Source organism: Vombatus ursinus, unplaced genomic scaffold (assembly GCF_900497805.2).
Source record: "Vombatus ursinus unplaced genomic scaffold, bare-nosed wombat genome assembly UNPS02011700.1, whole genome shotgun sequence".
Classification (NCBI taxonomy): domain Eukaryota; kingdom Metazoa; phylum Chordata; class Mammalia; order Diprotodontia; family Vombatidae; genus Vombatus; species Vombatus ursinus.
The window spans coordinates 5,095,462-5,117,157 of NW_020951478.1; the positions used below are offsets into that span (position 1 = coordinate 5,095,462).

Sequence of the window (21,696 nt, forward strand, 5' to 3'; positions counted from 1 at the left end):
TGGATGAATATATGCGAATGAAACAGGCAGGCTTTCACAAATAATACTAACAATGTGAAATTTATTTTTATAGTCATACAACTGACTGAAAGGTTAAGAGAATTCAACATTACACTGTGGGGATTTTTTTTTAACCTGAAAGGAATTATTCTGTAGGGTAAAATAGTGTTTTAAATGTTTTCATCCAACATGGTTTCTCCCCTGTGTATGTTAAGCTCACACAAGATTACCTGGAAGATGCAATGGAAAGCAGCTTTGTTTGATGATCCCCTGATTATTAACGTCAAATGAAGCATAAAACAGAGAGACATTTGCTCTTCAAAGCAGTCTGCCATAATCATGTAGGATGTCCAGGGGAGAATAACAAATTTAAAAAGGATTCCCTAAAGATTGTGAGGTCCTCCAGGTGGTCAGATTTACAGATGACATTGTGGTGATTGCATTAAGTCCCAGAACAATGCAGTGTCTCCTAAATGTGATCCAAAGTAACTCAAAAATGTTTGACCTACCTATCTACATTGGGAAAAAAACAAGTGGGTAAAGTACATCTACTCTCCAGGCTATGATAAGCCCTTAAATGGACACCTCATAGAGCTAATCTATTAGTAGATATATTTTAAACAGGTTCTGTGGCTGGATAGTGAGAGAGAGAGAAAGAAAGAATGTTTGTACGAGAAAGAGAAAGAGAAAAAGAGAGCGAGAGAGAGAGAGGGAGAGAGGTGGGGGGAGGCATATATGTGTGTGCTAGATTGCATTTGGAAGACCATACAGCAATTTCAATGACCTCAACCTTCTCCTTAACTCAAATTCACCTTCTTAATACCCACATTCTGTCACGAATGCTGTGCAGTGGTGAATTATGAAATACAACAATCACTCAAGATTCAAAGTTGCAGATCACCCAAAGAGCAACTGAAATAAGTATGGTAGAATAGTAAATTGGCTAGAGTAAACCAAGTGATTAATTTCATGCACAAAGTAACATAAAAAATAGGGGAAAAAAGGTGGACCAATCCCAAGAAGATCTCCAGAACATGAGGTGTACCACTGCCTATGGAAGATTTACAGGACCACATGGTTAAGTGTCACACTGAACAAGAAGGTGTGGGTAGGCTGCAATCTGCACCACTGGATGGGGTATTCAAGATGAGAGGATGGAGCCATTAACATACATATTGAATCACTTAATAAATTTCTTACAAGACAGTAAAAAAAAAAATCTCATTAGATAATACTACTTTACTCCAAATAATTCATAATTAGAAAATGCAAATGTAGGGGCAGCTAGGTGGTACAGTGGATAGAGCTCCGGCTTTGGAGTCAGGAGGACCTGAGTTCAAATCTGGTCTCAGACCAAACAGTTGACACTTACTAGCTGTGTGACCCTGGGCAAGTCACTTAACCCCAATTGCCTTTTTAAAAAAAAAAGAAAGAAAGAAAAAAAAAGAAAAGAAAATGCAAATGTATCCTGCATAACATTATTAATTGGCTCTATGAAAACATAATGTTAGGCAAAACAACATCAAAGGCAGTAGGTAGGTACCATATGAACAATATCACACATGGCAATCAGGCAAATAATGCTATAGGACTTAACAATAATGTGTTATGGTATGGTTATTATATATTAATATTATTTATTGTGAAACATTGGGGCAAAATCACACGGGGATTTTTGAACTGCTTCCCTTGGGTAACAAATGTCCTATAATAAAAATAACAGATAATCAGAACATGCATCAATTCAGTTCAATATTGTGTACAAAGAATATAATGAATGAGCTTTCTCTACTTTCTTGCATTTTAAATCAATAATGCAACACTAGAAGACCCAGGTGCATCAACTGACAATTGTTAAAAATAATTTTACTATAATTTCTCCTATCTGTGCAAATGCATTTTAAACACATAATTATAAAGATATAATATTACTTTGAAATAAAATATTCATTCTACTCTATTTTTTTTGCCTTATAGATTAAAAAAATGAATTGTATCAATTGATGCATCACAATTCTTTGGAGTATTAAGTTCCATATCTGGATTTCCTCATGCTTAATCTACTTGTTAAATATGAGAAAGAGGTAGTTCATAAAAATAACATGCCTACCTTATAGAGCTACTGGGAGCATTTTACATTATTTACACATACACATAAAGGTGTAATGGATGTCCAATTAACATTCACAAAAGAATTAAAATTCAAAAAGGGATGCTTGAAAACATGATGATAAAGCTTACAGATAAAATCCAGTTAGGCTTAGAATTCATGATTTTCACTTAAGACCCAGTGGGTTGTTTTCCAGAAAGAAAAAAATTGGAGCAGTATCAGAAAATGGGGAAATGTCAATTTCCTAGAACTTTCCTCCCCAACTATCCCCTACAACACACACACACACACACACACAATTTCCTTTTGTGTACAGAGAGAGAGCTAATTTTACAACACAATGTTAGATATATTAGTGCTTTGTATATTCAAAACAGAAGACTACTTGAGAAAAAATGAGAGAACACTTGGTCAGTTCCTTAAGACAGAATTTAAGTGCAACTAAACTAAACAACTAAATAATTCTTTTTCCCATTTGCAAAGAACCTGTAATTTTTTTTCCCTCTATCACTGGTTTCACTTAGAATTTCTTTGACAGTTTCGACAAGCCATCTAAGCTTGGGTTTGGAGGTGAACTTCTCATTTGTTTTCAAAAAGAAAAGTTAAGTGTACTTTCATGAGATCAGAACTCCTGTAGTTGTAGACAGCTGAATATGAAAAAAGTCAGGTCAACTTGACTCAGGTAATCTTGAAGGAAAGAATATAAAACCTCACCCAGGGAAATGAATCCAAGCAGCTACCATGGCTTCCAGGGCCTGAAAGTAAAACCTAAACTGACAAAATATGCTAAGACTGGCACAGAAAATCATCTTAACCATTCTGTCAAATCGGGATTTAAGAAGCAAGTCCTGTCCGTTGAGATGTTTAATCTGGTGCTTGATTTTAAGAAGATCAATGCCTAAAACCAATTCAGAACAGCTGTTTCTTGGGTTTTATTACTTAACCACACTCCTTCAGTGAGCTCTCCTCCAATTTTCCATGTATGGACGAACTTACTTACTGCTCTCTCTCCACACCTCAAGGCTGTTGCCATGATCATGAAGCCCACGGCAGTACAATGTAACACAATGTAACACTCTACTCAGAAGAGACAGACATGCCACCTTCTTTCTGAGAGGCTTACTATCAAAGTGAGGCTTTGACGAACAGAGAGGAGAAGATCTCAACACACCACCAAAGCTGGGAGGAAGTGGAGAGGAGGGCCCTTATGTCTTACGGACACCCAGGGAGTGTAGTGAGCATCCGACCACTGCAGAGGAGGCATCACTGATATGCTGAGGGACTTAGTGGCCTACCTGGAGGATTAGCAACTCATAGACTACAGAAGGGGTTTAAAGGGGGGTGAAGAGAGACGGGCACAGAATGAGGAGAATCCTGGATTCACATTCTGTCTCTGTGCCTGGCACATAGTAAGCCATTAATAAATGCTTGTTAACTTGCTGACACCTATTCAGATACAGGGCAAATCACTTAACCTCACTGACGCTCAGTGGCCTTATCTGTAAAACAAATGTAATAGCTGCAGTACCTAACCTCATAGCACTGTCACCAGGCTCACAGGACAGAATGTATGTTAAAGCACTTTGCAAAACCACAATTGCCAGCTGTCATTATCTCTCATTCTTCTCATCTTTTTCAATGAAGTTCAGATAGAAATGGTTCTGGGGAAAGTTATGTAATTATCATTCTTTTATATTATTTTGATAGCTACACAGCACCAGGAGTTAAGAACTACAGACTTGTTTGGAGTCGGGAAGAATGAATTCCAATCCTGCCCTGGACAGTTAATATCTGAGTGATCCTAGGCAAGACACTACCTTCTACTAGCCTCAGTTTTCACATCACTAAGTAATAATAATAATAATAGCACCTAGCTCACAGGGTTGTTGTAAGGTTCAAATAAGAAAACATATGTATAGGTTCTGTAAACCTTAAAGAACTATAAAATGATGATAAGTTTCTGTACACTACCCCACAGGTAGATAAAATGACTCTTTTTTTTTTAATTTAGTAAAAGTATTATGATATCAGCTAATCTTATCAAAGTATCTTAAGGACAATTCCAATCATTCTCCTCATCTTTTCAACAGAACACAGTTTAAAAAAAACAGTATTAGGATAAGTTGCTCTCCTGTTATTCTTTTATATTGGATGTTCTGTTGACTATTTTACTGGCAGATAAAATAACAAACTGTTATAGTTGAACAAAACTATGAGAAAGTCTCTAGACCATCTTCTCCAGGCTCACTGGATGTATCCTTGGCATGATGCCAGTAGCAAACGGGGCAAAGGGAATGATATGAACCTCATCCTCAGCCTGTTCCCATGTGACTGATCTCCTGAGCTGGATCTCTCGATTATGAAATCTTTTCATTCCACACAGCTCTGAGATTATGACTATTTAGTATGGCAACATCTACTAAAAACATCATTCTTAAGTTTTGCGGGATCGGCGTTATGCCCAGGCAATTGTGGCCAACAGTTTAGTCTGTAATAATGCTCCTATACCAATAGAATTTGTTGGTTGAGTTCTCAAGGACATGTTGAAGTCTGTACGTGTAATATGGGCATTTGCCAACTCTCAGTCCACGAAAGATAGCAAACTTCTGCTCTATAATTCTAGCCACTAGGACATGTCTTGCTAAGGAATAGGTGCTAAGTCTTTGCAACCTTCAGTGACATGTTGCTACTATTTCCTAGCATAATTTCCACTGATCACATTAAGTACAAGCTCCTTTATCATCATCATCATTATCATCATCACCACCACCACTTCATTTTTCTCATCTTTTTTCCAAGGGATTCGAATAGAAAAGGTTCTGGGACAAGTTCCTATTCTACTACTCATCTTCTATATTTAATGTTCCACAGATAAAAGTGCTTTTTTTTATAGTCAATAACTATTAACTAAGCACCTACTATGTGCCAGGTACTGTGCTAATCACTGAATAAAAAGTATCCATTCTTATAGATGAATAAAAGGGTTAGTCTGTAAACCCATGCCATTTTGGTTCACTGAAAGCATACTCAGTACAACTCCAGTGGCAGACAAGATGAAGGTGACGACGTGTCCCACAGTACTGCAATCTCCTCTGCTGGGTCTCAATACTTTGAAAGCTTTCTGTTCCAAGTAGTTCTGAGAATATGAATTTTGGCTGTGGTGACATTAAAAACATTGCTCTTAAATTTTTATAAATCAATGAGTGATTGTGTGCAACAGCTCTGTTGATAATAATAGTCCAATTTCAGTACAGTTTATTGGTTGTGTTCTCTAGGAAATTTGTGTTTGTAGTTTGGAGATTTGTCAACAGCCAGTCCATGAAAGACAGCAAGCTACTGGGGTATAATTCCAACCACCAGGTTGGGTCTTGTTAGCACTCCTTTGGTAGGTGCTCAGTCTTTGCAGCCTGCAGTGATGTGCTACAGTCTCTTGTTTACTTGAGCAATCTACACTGAACACTGAGTTTGGGGTCTTTAAGGATAACCCTTCTGTAATTTTGGGTGTCAATGAATTGCCTTTCACAAGCCCCTTTATTTCCACAAACAAATCTGCACAAATCAGCCATTTGTTTAACTAATGCTTCTTTGTTGATGTATTTGCTGGCTGACTTTGTGCAGATGTCACCCATGGAGAGCTAATTCCATGTACCTTCATCCATTGGCTCAGTGAGACATCCAGATTTAAGCTCAAATCCTTCAGTAGTAGCATTATTGTTGTTGACTGATGCAAAAATGAAAGCAAAAAAATGAGTCCCATTTCCTCCACAGTAAAATGGAGATGGTACCCTTACAGGGTTATGGTGGAAAACAAGTCAGAAAGTCATAATATACTCTGTAAAGAGAGTTTTAATCATACATAAAACTAGTCCTTCTAATTGCGCAAAGTCTGCTTTGCTGACAATCAGGGAAGTGGATTAGAATTCAATGCTTTTGAAGGAGCAGCCTCACCAGGACACAGGAAACTGACAGGAAGGGGGAAAGCATGTGTGACACTGGCCAAGTCCCAACCTCTCTAGGTCTCAGTTTCTCCATCTGTAAAATGAGGAGGCTGTGCTAGATGGTGTCTATGGTCCCTTCCAGTTCTAACTCTATGAGCCTTGTGAATTTTACTGCACCTGCCTTTTTGGTGGGTGCAGAAGCTACGGGTGTATAGAGACTCACACAAGGGAACCACAGCTCAGTCAAGTGGGAGAAAAAAAGTGTTTAGAATGTGTTTGCCGCCAGAGCAGTGAAGGCGACACATTGAACAATCTTCTACTGGAAACACTGCTTAAGTGTTTTTAAACTGAAGATTATACTACCACTTAAGATATTTTTTTCCCTGCTATTTTGCCCAGCATATTACAAAACTGTATCCAGGACTGAAATAGCAGATTGCCTCAAGAGCAAATGACAATATTTGTACCAGAAATGTTGGCAACCAGCTGCACAGATGGATTTCTGCACAGCAATCTTCAAACTGGGGCTCTGAGAATAACTCCACCCACTGTTCCAAAGTTAAATTGTTGAAGCCAAAGTCAAAGGAGATCATTATTACGTATTTTTATTCCACACCTCCTCCCAAATGAACACGTACCTGTCTGACCTCTGTCAGCCAAGTGAGAGCAAAGAGTAAAGAAAGAAGGAAAAAAAAAGGCTGGGGGGTGGGAATCCCTGAAAATACATAAACAACCAACAAACGTATGCCTAATTTGTAATTATCTATGGCAATTGGAAGCAGGTAAAATACAAATTATTTTGGCCATCTAAGCCTTCAACAAGTACTAAAATAGACTGATGTAGATATCAGCCTTTCTCATACAGCTTTGAGATGAAGATGCAAATAAGAAACAATACCACCTAAAGGAGAGAGAAGAGTGGCCCACACCTGTTGCTTGGGGCAAGACTGAATTATTGAAGGGACCTTCTTTTCAAACAGGGCTGAGACTGAGAATCACCTTCCATCTACTCTGTATCTCGTACAGACCAATGTATATATATATATTGTCTCGCCATTAGACTTTAAGGTCCTTGACTGGGCCATCACCAGTCATCCTGACCGATGTCTTGCCACTGGACCTCAATGATTCTGGAGGAGAGAGTGGGGCTGATGACTCTGCACAGCCCTGCCTCATTTAAATCCAATTCACTTATAAGTCAAGACATTACCCTCCTGATGTCATTGTTCCTCTTAGAGAACGAAGGCAAGAAGAACAACAACAATAATAAGGTCGTTGAGGGCAGGAAACGTTTTTATTTTTGCCTGGCATAAAGTAAGTGCTTAATAAATGCTTGTTAAATGATTGCTGATCGTGCCCATAACATGACACCCTGGACAAAACCTGACTTACAATCTCTTTCCAATGTTTTCTTCAAATTTTGAGGAAAATGTCCGTGAACAGAAAAGCTGCATTCACTCACGCATCCCTTGAGTTTCTCACCAAAATTCCTGTTCCTCTGTAATGTCAACCAAAGTAGGCTGGAAAAGCAGACAGAAAAGAGAAGTCTTCCACTAAAAGAGACGCTGATTAAAAAATGTGTCCAATTAGATCTCACTTCTGAGATTCATAAGGCTTATGGGGTTTCTGTGTGTGGTTTTAATGACAAGAGGCATGGGGTGAGGGGAAGGGAAAGGAAGAAGCATTTATATAATGCCTATATGTGCCAGGCACTGAGCAAAGTACTTTGTTCTGCTACATACAAGGGAACTTTCAACACAGTTTTCTGTTCATTCTTAACAGTCATTGTATCTTGGACACAACTCATTCCAGTTCAACTTAACACAAATTTAGCGAGCACCTACTACAAAGCCAGCAAAGTGTTGAGGAAATGAAAATAGACCCTCCCTTAGGGATCTTACAGTGTTTGCAACAGAAGCAAAGAGAATGGGAATATAAACCCATATCATCCTTTCTCAAATAAATAACTAAAGTAATGAAATTAAAACAAATTCTCATCAGTCTCAATCTTTTCTATGAAACACATATCAAAAAATTAAAGCATAGTTTGACTTTTTAGGAATAGCTGTCATTTTAAAATCTGAATTCATTTGAAACACAAAACTTGAAATTCAGGATTTGAAATGGATCTTGAAAAACTGAAGCTACCACAAAACCACTTTTCCTCCCTCACCACTCCCCCCCCCCCCAAAAAAAACCCTTAAAATATTTCAGTAACAAACAGAAAAACTAAAGTATCACTGTGATGAAATGTTTGGCTTTTGTCTTGGCATCACTTTGCAGGAATGGAACTCTCTTCCAGTTTGGTTAATTAAACACTAAACCAACAAAACTGCTGTTTGCTAAATGCATCAGTGTGGCCTAAAGGAAGCCTTTCAAGGTTTGTATTATTTCAAAACAAACTGCAAAGTCATCACCATAGCTGTCTTTCTGGAAGTGAAGAAATCAGCCCATGTGCTTCTGTATGTCAACAGGGAAACAGTTTTTCAGGAATCTCATTGTTCACTTCTTGCTGTGGGAGGTGACAGCTGCCCTAGGATGGCATGAGTCGAGGCATGAAAAGTCATCAGATTTCTGGGGTTTGGTCACTAGAGCAGGATGGGACAAGACCAGAAGCAGCAGCTGTTTAAGAGATGCTAATAAATAGCAACGTACAGAATCAAATGCGATTAACTCAAAGCTGGGGGAAGGACTGAGCCACAATTGTACAGGGTAAGCCAGGGATTTTCATGAGATTCCTTTTTTTTTTTTTTAAAGGCTAGATTATAGACACACACACACACACACTGATATAAATTGGACTGCTTCTAATTTTTTTATTTAAAAGTACGTAATTTTTAAACAGCTAATTGTTAGCTGTTTAGAGGTCATGTGATTGGGGAAAATACTGTACCAGGAGTGGATAGAGCGCTGGCCCTTAAGAGGACCTGAGTTCAAATCCAGCCTCAGACCAAACTCTTGTCACTTACTAGCTGTGTGACCCTGGATAAGTCACTTAACCCCAATGGCCTAATTAAATAAATAAATAAATGAATGAATAAAAATACCATACCAGGAGTCATGAGGCCTGGTTCTAGTCCCCATGTCTAACATTTATTAACTATATGACTTTGGGAAAATGATTTAACTTTCTTGACCTTAGTTTCCTCATCTCCCAAGGCAATTTAACTAATGATCTCTCAGGTAACTTATACCTCTAAAAATTAATATTCTATAAACAAAGGCCAGAAACCAAGTATTTGCTGAAAAGAGAAGAAATTATATCTAGTATACCCATGTTCCTTCGTTCTTAGATACTTGCTCTGAAAAAGTAAATGTTATGTCTTCTATATCTGAGAAGAAATAGGGCATAGTGAACAGAGTACTGGACTTTAAGTCAGAAAAACCTGGGTTTAAATCCTTCCTCAACTACCTACCTGCTGAGTGCCAATAAGCAAGTCATTTAATCTTTTAGTACCTCAGTTTACTCATCTGTAAAATGAGAAGGAAAAAAAGCCTTTTATTAAATGCCAACTATGTACTACACATTGTGCTAAATGTTTTACAAATATCTCATTTGGTCCTCACAACAACCCCTGGGAGGTAGGTGTTATGATCATCTCCATTTTATATTTGAGGATATTGAGACAGAAAGAGGTTAAGGGACTTGCCTAAGATCATACAGGTACTAAGTGAAACAAGATTTGAACTCAAGTCTTCCTGACTCTAGTTCCAGTAGCACTAGCTGCCTCATGAGGATATTATTACCTACCTCACAAGGCAGAAGATGGTGAGGATAAATGGATGGATGGATGGATGGATGGATGGATGGATGGATGGATAATATACAGACTGTTACATATAACATAAATCATTTTGTAAACTTAAAGTGCTATATAAACGCCTATTTTTACTAATAATAATATTTTATACAGTGGCTAGAACACTGGACTTTCTGGAAGACCTGGGTTTGAACCCCACTTCTGACATATACTAGCTACGTGGCCATGGGCAAGTCACTCAACCTCTCTCGGCCTCAATTTCCACTTCTGTAAAACAAAGAGTTTGGACTCAATAATCTCTAGAAATTGCCTCTGCCTCTAAATCTATGATCCTATGATCTTAACTAAGGAACCAATTTCAAAGATTACTCTTTTTTCATGCCCTATGGAAGCCTGTTCTGTTCTTTCCAATGCTTCCAGCCTCAAACTGAAGTTCATTTCTATAGAATTCCAGAAGCCCAGAGCTAGAACCACAGACATCATCTGAGACAGTCTACTTCATCTCCTCCTTGTCACGTTCCCTCCCATCCTTACCTCCATTGTACAGGTAAGAAGATAGCTTCCTTCTATATCCCTTTTTTTCTTTTGAAGGGACAGTTTGGACTGTGATTTCATTGTTCTAACAAACTAATAATAATATAATAGCTAATATTTATATATCACTTACTCTTGTTAAGGAAAGGCAGCTAGGTGGCTCAGTAGATAGAGCACCCCACGGTCTCAGACATTTACTAGTCATGTGACCTTGGGCAAGTCAATTAACTCTGTTTGCCTCAGTTCCTCATCTAGAGAAGGAAATGGCAAATCACTCCAGTATCTTTGCCAAGAAGACCCCATTATACAGATCAAAAAACTGACAAGAGGTTACTTGACTTGCCCCAAGTCACTGAGGGCAGGATTGGAACTCAGGTCTTCCTAACTCCAAGTTCAGTACTCTAAGCACTATACCGCTTAGCTCTCCTCTACTTGAACTTCTTAATTAAACGCTCCTGGTTTTGGAGGGAAACTTCTAATATGTGCTCTGACAGAATTTTCATTCAATTAAGTATCACAATTAGCAGATTGTGGACTGTCCATAAGGCAAGGAAGCCTGGATGACAATGAGCAGCTGTTTAACATTAAGTGGCCCCAGATTTTTTTCCCTCAATAATTTCCAATATTTTCTGCACTGAAAAGGTATTCAAGGAAACTGTAATTCCAAATATACTTCAAAGACCCATGATTTCACTGGCACCCTTCCACCCACACCAATTCAGACACAAAAAAAATAGTCACCTTTCTAATTGATGATCTTTTAAAATAGAGGGATCTCTTAGATGAGTAATTTACTGTTTTAAATAGTGAATAATGAGGTCTTTATTGACACCCTCCTCCTTCTATTAAGACTCTGGCCCTCCAGATGGTTTTTTGTATTACTTTGTATAAATTTGTGTATTTTTCTCCATAAGGCAAAAATGAGAGAAAGAACTATTTCTTTATTTTTTTCCTAGATCAACAGCTTAATGACTTGCACACAGTAGGCACTTAATAAATATCTGCTGAATTTGAACTGAATAACACAAATAAATATAATACAGCACTTCCGTGCCTTCAAAATAAAAGTCTCCTCACTTTCCTCCCCAAACCCTAATTATGTAATGTACAAAAAAGAAATACCTAAGTGTGACATCTGCTTTCTAAGCAGGAACTGACTGTGCCACCATCAAGAAAAAAATGGCTGAGGGGTTAAGGTGACAATCAGTAAGTTGGGGACAAACTGCAGCGCACAGAAGCAGCAGCCACCTTTGGTGAGAGCTTCAGGAAACTAGCTTTACAGACTGCTGTTGTTGGGCTGTTTTTAGTCATGACCCCCTTTGGGGTTTTCTCAGCAAAGATACTAGAGTGGTTGGCCATTTCCTTCTCCAGCTCATTTTACAGATGAGAAAACTGAGGCAAATAGGGGTTAAGTGACTTGTTCAGGGGTTACACAGCTAATGAGTGTCTAAAGCTGGATTTGAACTCAGGTCTTCCTGACTCCAAGCCAACTGCTCTGCCCATTGCTCCACCTAGCTGCCCCTTTACACAGATAGATTGACCGTGATGATAATAATGATGATGATAACTAGCATTTATATAGCGATTTCAAGCTTTGCAAAATGCTATGCTGTCTCATTTGATAGTCATAACAATCCTATGAAATGCTATATTCTCTCCATTTTACAGATTAGGAAACTGAGGCAAAGGTTAAGAAGTAATTTGTCCAGGATCACACAACTAGGAAGTGTCTGGGGGGTGAGGGTGGGGGTGGGGGGTGGGGATTTGAACTCAAGTCTTACTGACTCCAGGTTCCAGAACTCACCCACTGTGCTATCTAGCAAGAGTCAATATATGGAGCCTACATGGGAAATAGGGTGCAACCTAGAACTTTAGAGAATATTTCTCTTTACTCATCACTCTACTCAGAAATAGAATACAGAATGAAGGCCAGGAAAATGGGGGAGGGATGGAAAAATGATTTGGATAACAACCCAATCTTCAACGATAATCTGCCTAAGAAACGGTACCTTCAGGATTTATAGTATTGTGATTTTAATAACATTAAGCAACTGAGACTCACCAGAACAACCATCTGGATACATTTTCACTTTACAAATGGGGAAAACAAATACAAAAGTGGTTTGAAATTTAAGTATGTGGGGCTGCCCAGGAAATCTGGTATTCTAGGAGACAGGGAGAGGGAAGAAGAAGGGAGAAAAGGGAATAAGCATTTATACAGCACCTACTGTGTGCCAGGTGCTGTGCCAAGCACCTTACAAACTTTATCTCATTCGATCTTCACAATCAATCCTGCGAAGTAGATGCTCTCGATGGACTCTCTCTCTCTCTCTCTCTCTCTCTGTCTCTGTCTCTCTCTCTGACTCCCCCTGTCTCTGTCTCTCCCTCTGTCTCTCTCCCCTCCCAATTTTTTCTGCCTCCACGTACATCAAAAAGACACAATGTTAATGATCTTCACAGCTCTTCCTTGCTGCCATTCAACACATTAAAACCATGTTTTTGTCACTGATAACTTTTTAAAATTGATTTTTGTTAATCTATTAATCTCCAAATTTTCAGCCTTCCCCTCTTCATTCCCACCATAGACTCCTTATTCCAACCATATGTGCAAAAGCTCTCATCTGCCCAAATTTTCCCATAAACTGCCCCAGACCAGCCAGCACACAAAGTACCATATTCTAAAGACAGCAATGCTCCTACATAAATTGGAAGTGGCTTGTCTATACATATGATGGCCAGCTTTCCCCATGTATAGGAGAGAGTAGAGGGTGGGTGGGTTAGTGTGGGTTTCCCTATCCCATACCCACCTCCTCAAAGCAGGCTTGGAGTGCCACCAGTCAGAACAGTTACTGTGGGTGGCCACATTCACTTTAGCGTGCTTTCAGATTCTCTGAATTAGGTATAAAAGAATGACAACCCATAAGAACGACTCAAGCCAACCCATTAGAACAACTTCAGCCCTATGAACTTTGAGAGAGCAAAACCAACTATGCCGCTAAATTCCACAAAGGTTTCTGATGTCACATGTAAGAAGGACGTGGTTAGGTACCATGAGCTTCCCCAAGAGAAAAGTATCAGACATGGTAAATGCCAGGTCTTTTACAAGCCCACTTGAAAGGAACAACTCTATCAGGTTTAAGTATCAGAATTTAAAAGGTACCTTGTGTCCAAGTATAGGCTGCCTCGCTACCTCCCAGACCAAAATCTGAATTTCTTTTCTCCTTTTAGATGAAGGGAGCCTGTCCTAGGAAGGGCTTTATCCAGACCCCGAGCAAATCTCTTCTGCTGATTCAGGGTCAAAAAGTAAACAACGGAGAGTCATGGAAGGCTCCCTACAAACACAAGCCAGGATCTAAGAAGCTCTGTTCAGAGGCGTGAAAGCTCCTCTCTCTCCCAGCCCACAGAACGTTCCTCAGCTGAAAGGGCCTTTTGAAAGACATTAGGTATGTTAAAAAGTCTTCATTAAGTAATTTAATCATCTAAGCGTCTGGTACTTCAGTCCTCAAACAGAAAGGAACGCACGAAGATGCCTGCCTGCGGAGGAAGAACATGCTTCCCAGAAGCTAAGGCTGTGAGATCGCTGGGCCTTGCTCGGCAGCTTGAGGTCCTCCCAGAGCAGTGATGGATGCACTTTGTTTTCTTATAATACCATTGTACCCCCATGAGATTACCTTACATTTATACTGCATATACCTTACAGTAGCTACCTGTTTGCATGGTGTGTCCTCCACTGGAATACAGGTTCCTTCAGGACAAGGATGTGGTTTTGTCTTTCTTGGTATCTCCAGCCCTTAGCAGAGGGCCTGGTACATAGTAAATGATTAATAAATCCCTATTAACTGAGTAGGTAGCAAATCAGTTAATGGTGAAAGGATAAGTCAACTCTCAACCAGGGAAAAGGCATTAGATAAACAGATAGATAGATCTAGCTATATAAATACATACATATACATAATGCATAATATACATAATATGTAATAATGTGATATATGTAAAATAGTGGATATGTAGATGTATACACACATATGTGCATATTTTAAAATATGTAGTATATGCATATGTGGGTATGAAGACATATATATTATGTGTGTATGTGGTCAAACGGGAACAATGAACTAAAATAAAACAAATAATAATAATCTCTGGTTAAAAAGAAAGGAGGTTAGGCATAGGGATAGAACCTATAATTCCAGTGATACAGGGAGCTCCAAGAAGAAACCCCTTTTGTCAATCCAGGTCAGGGCCTTCTCTGCAATTTACAATCTTAGGAGAGTTGACTAGAACACTGAATGGGAATATGACTTGTTTGGGGTCACATGAGCCTATAAGCATCAGAGGAAAGATCTGAACCTGCCTCTCTCTAAAAGGAAGGAAGGGAGGAAAAGAGGGAGAGAAGTGACAAACAGACAGACCCCCTAGTAAACCATTTTGCCTTCTCCTCACCCCAAATGTGAAAATAACCTCTATCACTAGTGCTTACAAAGAAGAGATTATATTGAGTGGAATTCTTGTGTGATTATTTACTTCCATATTAAGGACCCATGATTTTGTAGGTGTGAATATTCCCTTAAACAATTCAGGTAGTAACCCCTCTTTCACCTTAAAAGGAAATCTTCCTAATTTGCTGTTGCCTAGAAATGCATTATCCAATGTCTGAGTGATAAAACTCCCCAACTTAGCTGGGTTGGCATTCAGATGACACAGGGACCATCCTGGTTCCATACTTGGAAGTCTTTCCTACTTGGATGGGTCTGCCAAAGCTTTTAAGTCAGTGCAATAAAGCATCAGAAGACGGCATCAGAAAAGGAGCCAAATGGTAGATTAAATCTTCTGCAAGCTCCTACCAAGGTGAATAAGCTTCAAACACAGACATAGCAACAGAGCGTGAGTATGTGTGTCTCTCCGTCTGTGTGCCCTCCAAGGATCAGCTCATTTCAGAGAAGGCTCATCACCAGAAGCACACCAGGTGATGAATTCTTTTGACCACAAGTAATACAAGAAAATGCTTATTAAATTAAGGTATGGGGAAGCTGCCCACAAGAATGAAAGCACAGAGGAATTGAGCGGACTTGCAATATGTATAGAATTAGAAAAATGACCTTATAGAGAGCAAGACAAGAGAATCTCATTTCATCAGACCAAGTTGGTTTTATTGCCTTCTGAGATTTTACAAAGTTTTGGAAAGAAATCTGTGCATGTAATTTGCAAATTCTCATAACTCGTTTTGGTATTGCCATGGCATTTTAAATTGTACAACACTTATTTTAAAACATTTTTTCATGAAAGTGTCAACTAAGCAGTTAATCCAGCATTTATAGAAAATACAGTGGCCTCAGTATTCTACACGCAAATCATCTTCTAATATTTCTAGCATCCTTAAAAGATCAAGAAAGAGGTTTGTCAGGAGAATGTTTACGAACACTCAATAACCAAAAGACTTAGAATCTATTCCTTTATACAAAATATGTTTATCAGTTTTCATCTTAAATTGACTGACAGAAATACACACACACACACACACACACACACACACACACATATATCTTCAAAAGACCAAAAAGTCCATAACTAGTATGTTGCTTATTTTTTCTACAGAAATTTATTTTGAGATCAATTACAAGTTGGCTGGGACACTGTCAACAGCATCATTATCAATAATCAAATTTCCTGAACAAGGACCCCAAATCTGAATGCCGCTCAAACAAATCAATAAATCAATACAATTACCTACTATGTGCCAGGAGCAATGTTAGCTGACATAATGAAGTATAAAAAAAATCATTCCTGGTTTCAAGGAATTGGGTATTTCAGAAAGACTAGTCTACATATGGGGAAATAAGACATACACATTAAAGGTTAAATCATAAAAGTATTCAAGATGGAAGCTAAAAAGATGCAATGAGGCATTGCATCATTATTCAATGTCAAGTGTACTTTATAACTGCCATAGGATTTGGGAAGAGGTAAAGGTCTAGGTGGTTAGGTAGGAATTTAAAAGTACTATGGTATCAACAGTTGGTTCTTGAAGGATAGGTAAAATTTGGCTAGAACAAAATGGGCAAAAATTGTGAAGACATGGAAATTAAGTAGATTGCAAAGAAGAATTAATGAAACTCAGTGACTGATTACATATGGGAGCCCATGAGAAAATGAGGAATCAGAAGTAACTATAAGGCTTCAAGACTTAGCATCGGGGCAGCTAAGTGGCGCAGTGGATAGAGCACCGGCCCTGGAGTCAGGAGGACCTGAGTTCAAATCCGGCCTCAGATACTTGACACTTGCTAGCTGTGTGACCCTGGGTAAGTCACTTAACCCCACTGCCTCAATTAAAAAAACAACAAAAAAAGAAAAAAGAAAAAGGGAAGTCAAGAAGGAGGAAAACAAATTCAGCTTCAGACACATTAAGTTTAAAGCGAACAACAGGGTATCCAAAAAAGATACTCAGCAACTATGACTCTGGGGAAATAAAAGTCAGAACTGCAAATACAGTTTGGGGAGATAACTACATAGTTGAAGCCACAAGATTAGATGAAATCTCCATGGAAGAAAAAAAATAAGAAAGAAAATCAGAGAACCAATGGGCTGAAAAATGGGAGTCATGAGAAGGAAGAAGAAATCATAAAACAGACAAAGAACGAAGGGGCAAAGAGGCAGGAGGAAAACCAGTATGGTATAAAGATATAAACAATCCCTATTAGACATGTTCTCTGAACAGTTGATTGTTTTGGTCCAATAATTGCAAATGCTGATTCAGATTGTCCCAGGAAATGCAGGGCACTCCAGAAGCACCATTAACTCTTTCCAGCTCCTTCAAGGTACCACTTAAGAAATTACTGCTTCAGTACACCGAAGTTTGTAAATGAATGTTTGGGTACACTAAATAGTACCCTAGCGTCCTCTAAGAATTAATGCTGCTGCCAAACTATGTAATTTATTCCCAGCAAATAGCTTATAAAATGGGAGAATCTAACTATTTGCCTATCACCAATACAGATTTAAAAGAAAAGCACTAGATTTGGAGTTGGAACTCCTACATTGGAAGCCCAGCTTTATAGTTTACTACCAGTGTGACTCTGAACAAGTCACTTATGTTTTTTAGGTCTCAATTTTCCACACCCCAAAAATGAAGGGACTTTTAGAGACCCCACCCCCAGCCCTTCTAGCTCTAAAGGCTGTATCTCCACTTATTCAAGATGCCGCTCCAGTCCGTCTCCTGTCAGAAGCTTCCTGGTATCTTGCAATGACAATGGTCCTTCCATTATTATATCTACTAAGATGATGATGACGATGATGATGATGATGATGCAGCAAACAATAAGAGCTGAAGCCTATAAACCTATGATACAGTAACATCTGAACAGTGTCGATATGTGTGCAAGTATGTTTGAGCTGTGTATACTAATGTGTCAGGCAGTTTCAGGTTATTATTGTTGTTACTGAGTTGCTATGGCCAAAGAATTTATCACCCCGTGGCCAACTTAATGTGAATGAGCTTCTCTATCTTTTGCTGGGTTGGTTCCCTGATAGGTGATCAGGACCTATATTGAAAGTCTTTCCAAGGTGGTCAGATTTGCTAAGACTTATTCTCTGCTGGCACACATAGCCTTCAAAGATTCACTTCCATACCTTGATGAATAACAACAAATGACATCTACATCGCCCTTTAAGGTTAGGATCACCAAGTCCAAAAGACCAGGGGCTGTGATCAACTGATTTTTCCTATGCAACACATAGTAACTTGGGGGTATTTAACAAAATTCAAATTAACAATTTCATGTTTCTATAATGCCTCTAACTTGTGGGCAAATAAAAAAAATGGATTGAATGCTTTGTTTTGATTATAACGTCAGTGATAACAGTTCATGTCATATGATGACTGGCACAATGTACTGAGTGCTAGACCTGGAGTCAGGAAGGACCGAGTTCAAATCCAGCCTCAGACACTTACTAGCTGTATGACAGCAGGAAAGGCACTTAGCCTCTGTCTGCCTCAGTTTCATCATCTACACAATGGGGGTGATAATAATAGCACCTACCTCCCAGAATCACTGTGAGGATTAAAATGAGATATTTGTAAAGCACTATATAAGTGTTAACTATTATCATTATGGTTATTACACTCATTAATCAGTTGATATAAATCCCCCTAACAAAAATGAACATTATTGTTATCTGTCCAAATACAAATCAGAACACATCAATATATCTTTCACTATGGTGCATTCATAGTGAAGAAGATAGGGGTTCAGGAGCCAGCTCTGAACACATAATTTACTACTTCCATGACTTGACACACGTCAGTTAACCTCTCTGGGTCTTGGTTTCCTCACATGCAAAGCAAAGGGACCAGGCTAGGTGACCTCAAAGGTCCCTTCCAGTTCTAAACCTCAGACTGTCAGTTTGGACCACAGTAGGCACAGCATAGATGAATTTGTCAGGGTCAGGTGATTGTCCAGTTAGCTAGAAATCAGAAGTGCTTTGATGTGTGCTGATGTCACCCGCGAGGGAGCTCTCTGGGGTTGGACCTGTGCTGTCCAACCCTGGTGTCTGACTGGTAAGAGCCCACAGCCAACAAGCAGGAAAGCTCACCACCACGGTGGACGACAGAGCCTGCATCCAAAAGGATCTCTACAGGCTAGAATGAAGGACTAAAATGAAGAACTAAAACTACGGGCAGGACTAAAACTAGGATCATTTTGTTTAAAGGCAGATATCTATACTTGGGATCCAAAAAACCAACTATCCAAGTACAGAATTGGGGAGGCGTGGCTAGAGTCCATGTGATAAAAAAAATCTAGGTTTTAATAGACTGGCAGTTTAACATGAATCAATAGTATAATGCGGCAACTAAAAGATCTAACACAATCTTAGACTGCATTAACAGAAATAATGTATGGGAGCCAACTGATAGTTGTATCGTATGTTGTCTGTTCAGCTGAATGCCACATTTTTGGAAGGACACTGACAAAATGAAGCATGTGACACTTGTTGGCTGTGTGACATTGAGGGAGTTATTTAACCTCTCTGAGCCTCGGTGTTTTCATCAGCAAAATGAAGGTGACAGACTAGATGGCCTCAGTGTTCCCTTCCAGTCCCACGAACCTATAGTGTGTGTACTAGAATCTAAGACATTTGTGTTCAAATCTCTGAAAGGGCTGCCATGTAGAGAAAGGATAACACGTACTCTTAGTCCCAGAGACAGAACCAGGAGCACAAGGCAGAAGTTGCTGGGAGATAGATTTAGGCTTAATCTAAGCAAAATCTTACTCACAATGAGAGTTCTCCAAATGTGGACTGGACTGCCTTGGATGATAAAAACAATGATGATGATGATGATTAATAATAACAGTAACAGCTAGTATTTATACAGTGCTTGTTAGAGCATCGGCCCTGGAGTCACGAGAACCTGAGTTCAAATCTGGCCTCAGACACTTAGTAGCTATGTGACCCTGGCCAAGTCATGTAACTTTGCTTGCCTCAGTTTCCTCACCTGTAAAATGAGTTAGAGAAGGAAATAGCAAACTACTCCAGTATATCTGCCAAGAAAACTCCAAATGGGGTCACAGAGAGTTGGACACGACTGAAACAACTCAGCAACGATAAATTAGAAATATTATCTTGTTTCATTATCACAACAACGCTGGGAGGTAGGGACTATTACTACCCCCATTTTACAGATGAGAAAACTGAGGCAGACAGTGGTTAAATGACATGCCCAGAGTCACACAGCAAGTCAGGATCTGAGGCAGGATTTGAACTCATGTCTTATTGACTTGAAGTCCAGCGTTCTATTCACTGAGCCCCCTCACGCACTTTGGACGACCACTTGTCAAAGATTCTGCAAAGGACCCCATTACTCCAGACCTACTAAATGATCATTTGACTACTTACAGCAAATTCATTTAAGTTTTCAAATATCAAAAATCATTTTAAAAGGAATAATACAGTGCCATATAATTATAATAATGGTGGCATGGTCCAGCGTGATTCAAGGGTTAGCCTTAGAGTCAGAAATGCCTGTATAAACGGTCCTGCCTCGGACACATATTAGCCATGTGACCGTGAGCAAGTCTCTGAAGTTTTCAGCGCTCTAGGCAATTCTCTAAAACCACAAATTGCAGAGGAGCTGCTGAGCGGTATCAGCGAAGAGAGTCTCCACACTGGGACTGACCCTACACGACAGTACTGGATTCAACTCTACCCCCTACACATCTAAGCTCTTCTCTAAGGACATATTTATTATTATTTCATTCTTAATGTAAATGATGTGTGGTTTTCAGAGTTGAGATACCACACAACATGATGCCTGCAAGCCAGATCTAAGAAACAAAGATTAAGCACTACAGTTTCCCTTTTCATTTGTTCTCTTTCAATCATCCTACCGTAGCAGAGGCAAATTAACTTTCAGATAAGATGCGAGACACTAGAAACTAAAACAAAATTTATCATTAGTTCCATACAACTTTAAAGACAGGTTAGGTTCTTGCCCTAATTTATTAAACATCCTTTTGAAGGTAAGTCTGACTGTAGAAACTAGGACATGTATAGCCAAGAGACAGAGTGAACACGGGCATATTTTGCTATCAATCAAACGGTGCTTTAGACAAAATAATAATAATAAATCCACTGTGAATGCTGGGTAGCTGTTAGAAAACACAGATGAAGAGCTTAAAAGGAAAGTATAAGGGTCTTCTCTCTTAAGTGTCAAATCCTTCCCAGAATAAGAAATATAAAAGTTCAAAGCATCAAGCCTATTAACACATACCCCTGGGATGGGGGAGAAAGATGGCATAATCAGAGCATCTGTTCAACCAAAACTAGAATGAAAATGGAATTAACAAGAGAGAGACAGAGAGACTGTGCCAAACAGCAGCACAGAAAGAGACATTTATCCTCAATGGCCATCACAGTCGCATTAATTCCCACGTGTCCCAGCCCAGGATCCTTCAGAGAATTCTTTTTGGTCAAGGCCGCAGTCCTCATCCTAACCCAATATAATGCCACTACTGTAAGCCTGGCATGATTATCCATTCCTGTTTTGGTCACAGATGACCAGCCATTTCACAGCTCTCTTCGCAAGGAGTTCCACCGGGACCCATGAGAGAGGCTTTCACTCCAGGCTCACACTATCAATGCCCTTTTCAGTTGATACATGTGACTGAGGCCAAAATCTCAAACCCATATGAACTCACTAGATCAGTTACTTGAAATAACGAAAAAGCCATGGCATGCTAACCCCTATTTCTCCATAATTTATACACGAGACTGCTTACTTACGGCATTTAGCAGTCTGACATCAACTGCTGACAGTTCTAATTCTAGCCACTATTCAACCTCTGTGTGTGTTGGGAGG

General features: G+C 39.2%; 1 protein-coding gene across 1 annotated transcript in view; it reads right to left on the bottom strand.

Annotated features, from left to right (window-relative positions):
• FOXO1 (forkhead box O1) overlaps positions 1-21,696 on the bottom strand; it is a 116,521-nt gene that overhangs the window by 28,835 nt on the left and 65,990 nt on the right. The window lies entirely within an intron of this gene.